Genomic DNA, 5,877 nt, shown 5'->3' on the forward strand with positions numbered 1-5,877 from the left:
ACATTTTGCTAGACTTGCCCTTCTGGAGGCATGAATATATGAATATACCATAAGGTTAATAACATAGCCATATACCTACGTTTGCATCAAAACGTCTTTAAAGCAAAAACCTTTTAATGATAGCCAATATAAATTTAGTTATGTTGTCTCCATAAGGCTGTGGAAATCATTGGAGCCTCAGATAAACAAATACTGTTTAAGATTATTGCAGGCAACTGCATTCTTATTAATCAATTGGAATCCTGTCCAACAATCTTCCTCAAGGGATTTTTGTTTAATATCTTACCAATTTTTGATGACTTTTGAGGACCCAATCACAACATCTAACACATTACTTCTGAACAACAAGAGATTTGCAAGTTATGATAAACAACTATACATTACAATTACACAATCAATTTTAGTGACATTTGGATTAACTGGAAATCCATCTGGCAGCACTTTTTAAACCTATGACCCAAATTAAACTTTGATTAGGTGATCCAAAAATGCAAAAGAAAGAAAGGAGAAAAATCATTGAGCTCAAATAAAAAGAAACAGCTGTTCATCGAACACACAAATGAACAAACATTGTTAAATGATCTGTACAGATTCAAAGAGGTGCCAAAACAAGTATATAGCTTATCAGTATCTGTGAGTTCTCTCTAAGATCCTGGGGGTATTTCAGTCTTCTGTTCTTAACTAGCTCACTTCTTATGCTCTCATATTCTTGGGGCTAAGACACCTGTTCACCTCCAGCACCCTCAGGGAGTTTCTCAGATGATCTGTGCCACTTGGGCACTGCTGTACAGGCAATTGTGCTTTTCACTCTGCACATGTGAATAGTCATTGGCTCACCTTACTCATAAGAACTGCTTAACAGCCTGTACAAACAGGCAAACAGATTCACAGGCAGACTGACAATCAACTAATAAAATCAGAGTACAATCAAATATATTATAACCAAATTGAATCATACTAATTTTTTACACTTGCATAATTTGTAACTATATGTATACCAGTCAGATTCATTGCTGGTCAGTTAGCAGAGATTTCTTGTAAAAAGAACTTGAAAAGGATCAAATTTTATCTATATCTAATATATATTTTTTGTCATAGGACATAGCATACACTTCTATAACCTACTTAGACCTTCAGTTTTATTTTTGATTGTCATCTCCCAGGCACCCTGAGTCAGTTAAGGTTGGTTCTGTCTTCATCCATTTCTATTGGTTGAGCCATGGTCTGCGTGGCATCACGGTCATAGAACTGAGTATTGGCTTCTTCAGCAATAGAATCAATTCTTTCTCTGGGTTTAGGTCCATGATACAGCCAGACTGCACACTCTGGCACTCAAATGTGCTGTTCAATATTTTCTGGAAAGACACAAGCATACCCTTGACCCCAAACTGACACTGAACTGGGCCTTTTCTTTGTCTAGTATGAAGATTTTTCTGAAGGATGCTTCCTAGCTTGTTTATTTTACCTGATTGAATTGTCTTGCTGCTTCTCTAATTCAATCCTTAGTGGGATTTAAAACATTAACAGTACATGTTGCCCAATGAAATCTAGGTAAAATGCTTCTTTTTTTGTAATTAAATTTTGAACAATTTTAACAACTTTTACCTTGCATTCAGGTTAATTGGAATTGTTTTCATGAAGCAGAAGCATTTTGATGAAAGGAGGCATGGGAAACAGAAGCCTGTTGGACAGTGTTCGAGGGACTAACAACTCATGGCAGTAGAAGACAGCAAAACTAAGAAGAGCAAAGTAGGGGAAGCATAATCCTCCTTTTCTTCCCTAAGTGGTAAGCAGGATCTCCCTCCAGGATGGGTGCCACAGGCACACAACTTTTCTGTGTTACTCTGTTAAAGTACAAGTATGCTTACAGAATGAGAACCCCACCACCACTCACTCAACCGAACTTCCCCACTTCAAGATGACATAATATATCAACTGTTCCAATCCACTGTTGTCAACTTGGCAACAATACGTATTTCTTTAAACCAGATTCTAGCTACAAAGACATGCTTATTTTCAAAATTTTAACAGATTTAATAATCCTTCAGAACCAATACTATCAACATTACATTATATTAGAATCACTATTTCACATTTGCAGCTCAAACAGGCATTCTTCATCATATGGGCCCACCTCCAGCCTCTGTGGAGTTCACTGGCTTCCTCCTCTGCTTGGAGATAAGTGATGAGAGGAGTAGAAAGCAGCAGTTTCTTCCTGTTAAATAACCCTTTTAAAGTCTGTAGAGGTTCAGATAAGTTTGTATGGTTTGTTTTTTCCTAACCTTGCTTTAAGTTGTTTTCCTATTTCCTCCCAAGTATGTAAATTTATAATTCTTACTTCTGGAAATAAACAAGTTCAAGAAATATAACTAGAAATTTAACAAGAGTAGTGTCAGTATATTGAAAGCTAAACATTTATATAAAAGCAAAAGAATACGCAAATAAATGTAGTGTTACACTAATCATAAACTTGAAGCAAGTTCCCCAAATACAATTTTGATAAATAACAAGTTTGAGAATTTACACTACCAGATAACCAACACTCACTAAAAAGCCATAATGAGACAGTGATATGCTGGAGCTTAACACCAGCTCATGAAAGTGAATTATTGAAGTTTTAGAAGTTTTACAGGTTATCATTGTATTCGTTTTTTGAAATTGTCTTTTTTGAGATTATCTTGTAAACAGAAATCAGCAAATTGCATCTCAGGACCACATTACCCATCTAACTATTAGAAGCTGTCAGTTTAAGCAGAGCTATACTGTCTCAGGGAAACATTCCAAGATGCAGCACCCCTATTTGCTGGCAGTGCTGTGACAGACCTTGTTTGAATTTTTTTCCTGAAACAGAATGACCTTCAATGTCAATACTGAATTTACATCGAGTGTCCCAAAGACACTGTCATCTACACTTTCAACAAATAGAAGACTTTGTTGAAGATACAGATGGTGACTGCATTGCTCCCACAGGTGTAGCAGTACAACTTTTGGAAAAATATTCCTTCTCCCCACAACAAAAACAAGTGACTTTGTTTTTAGTCTTTTCTTAGGCTGAGAACTGATGATTTGAATGGTTATAATTTGACTCAGTCTACTGGTGATTTGAAGTTTGGTAACTGGGTAGACATGCTGAAAGCCCTCCAATATAACCTCCCACCCATCTTTCTTCTTTTAGTGTCAGTTGCAAGGGAGACAGAGAAGATAGCTCTACTTCCTTAGAGGAAGAGTTTTAACTTGTCAAGCAGCAAAACTTCTCTGAGATAAAAATGTGGAGATGGCTGTTTGTGGCTCAGTTAATTTTACTGGGGTGGCTGTCAGTACACCATTGTTTTCCTGCTCAGGACTTAATTTTAAAATAATGCCTCAAGCCAATTCCATTGTTCTTTGTTTCAAGAAGATTATGATTATTAATATCTTGTCCAGTCCAAATCCACAAAATGAATGTTAACACTTGAATCAAGCATGCAACAGTTTTTTTATACATTTGTGATTCTTTTAAATATATTTGTTCCATGGTTAAACAGCTAATGGAATAAATATATTGTTTGTTTTAACTTTAAGCAAGTTTATTTATTTTCTCCATACTCTCCTAAAGAATAATGTCAATTTCAACCCGTCTGCCTAACAACTTGTTTGCCGGCATGGCCTTGGCCCCTTACCTTCTTGGAGCTGGAACAGCTTGTTTATACAGTTTGTTTTGGGCTCTATGTGTCTTCAGGGCTTGTCTGGATTTAGCCCCAAATATGTGATTAATCTTCAAATCCAATGACTCTCCCTACATTTATGTTCTTCTATTTGTTTGTTAACATGTTCTTTAGATACACTCAAAATTTCTTTCATAATGTTCGCCATTTATTTTCTTAACTGAGAGATTATTTCCAATCTGATTTCCTCTATAACTTCATAGAGGTTTTTTTTTTTTTTTACTACAATTGCTATCATTTCAAAAAGCTCATTTGTATGATTTTCAGCATCTTCCATTTCAGTGTCTCCTGAGATTGTTCATGTGCTGGACGACTGAGACTGCATCTTGCTCTTTCATTTTGTCATTTTTCTCTGGGACTTGGTTGGCTGATCAGGCCCTCTTCTGATGGATTGCACCAGGATGCTGGGCTGGGCAGACATTTGATACTCTGATACCCATGTGGCTATCTGGAGTCTGCCTCCAAACTATAGTTCCAGAACCTTGTTCTGTGATGATTAGAGATCAAAATCTCCATCTTGGCTGGTTGCTCCCTGAAGGACAGCTCTGGTGTTCTTGGTTGGATAAACTTTCATACATATGGGACTTGTGTGGTTGACCTGGCATTACTCTGATGGATTGTGCTAGGTAACTGGGCTGTACAGAGCTTTGGTTCTCTATGAAACTAACCAGAATGGACCCTTGTAGTGTGTTGTTGGGGTCTTGTGTCTGGATGGATGGAGTTCAGAACCTCTGAAACAATGTGGTTAGCAGGCAGTACCACCAAACTATGGTATCTTGGCTTTGATGACAATTTTAACCTTGCTTGTCCCACTCAAAATCTTTGCCCCAGTCCCTAGGACATTCCTAAATTATGGTAGACAATTTCTTCTATATAAATCTGTTTAGAGTTAATTTGACTCTCTATATGTGATTTAATGCAATTCATGTAACTAATCATGTAATAACCTGATATCTACCTTGCACTATCGGATTGAAAACTGTATTTAAACTTGATCTGAAGCATCATTTACCACCACACATGTGATTAATCTTCAACTTCAATGACTTCCTAAATTTATGTTCTTCTGTTTGTTTGTTTATCTACATCTTTTTTTGAAACACTCAACATTTCTTGGGCACTGATTTGGACACTGTTAATTTTCCCCCAGCCAGCTGGCATTAAACACAACGCAGTTGCCTTCTAGATTCCTTGGTGCAAAAGTCTTTCATCCAGCTCAACATTGGTTTTTTCTGAATAGTACTGGCAAGTAATTTAATGTTGAATGAGTACAACGATGTTGGGTGACCTTGTTCCAAAGTTGGGCACACACAGTCAGAACTTACATGGACGCATAGATAGCAAACATGGTCCAATAAAAAAGGATGGTATTGTAGCAAGTGGTTAGAGAACCGTTTTTCCTGTAAATATTGTTCACAAATCCTAAAACTATTCAGGAAAATCACAGCATGAAATGGTAAATCACTGCTGGACATGATCTATCTCACTAATTCAAAAATAGGAATTGAATATGTATACACAGGTCTGACACAAATAAAGGATGATTAATTGAGAATGACAAACAAGGTACACCCATTCAGGATAGAAAATCTCGCTTCAAGATAAAATGTTAATCCCAAAATTAATGTGTGATTTTGATAATAGACTGCCTAAATTCAGAGTACTTGCTACAGCAATTCTAGAATCCATATAGTGGAGAAAATGTGCAAAAGTAGCTTCAGGACTATAGCAAAAACCAAATGTGAAACACAAAATTTCAGTCAGGTATTCAAAGATTATATAACAAGCATATAAAATCCATCAAACATTCTAAATAGAAAAAAAACCAAGTATTTAAATTCCTTAGAAGCTCCAGCATTATTTATGGATAGATTAAATTGTGTTAAAAGTTACCAAAATAATTGAGAAGTTGAAGAGAATGGTAAGGAAAAATTTAATAATATAAAACTTGGGCACAAATAACAATATAGAGTGGTGATTTAATGAAATAAGTAATTCAGAATAAAATTAAAATTCAAAATGTGATTATGACAAATAGAAGTGACACAGGTTAACAGAAAAAATAAGAATCTCTTGTCATTAAAATAAATACCACATTATGATATCTGACTGTAAAATGGGTAATTTCTTCAGAAACTGCCACTATTCAAAGAGAAAAATACATGTTTATAGT

Source organism: Cavia porcellus, unplaced genomic scaffold (assembly GCF_034190915.1).
Source record: "Cavia porcellus strain 051 isolate PalLab524CR breed Dunkin Hartley unplaced genomic scaffold, mCavPor4.1 scaffold_19, whole genome shotgun sequence".
NCBI classification, from domain to species: Eukaryota; Metazoa; Chordata; class Mammalia; order Rodentia; family Caviidae; genus Cavia; species Cavia porcellus.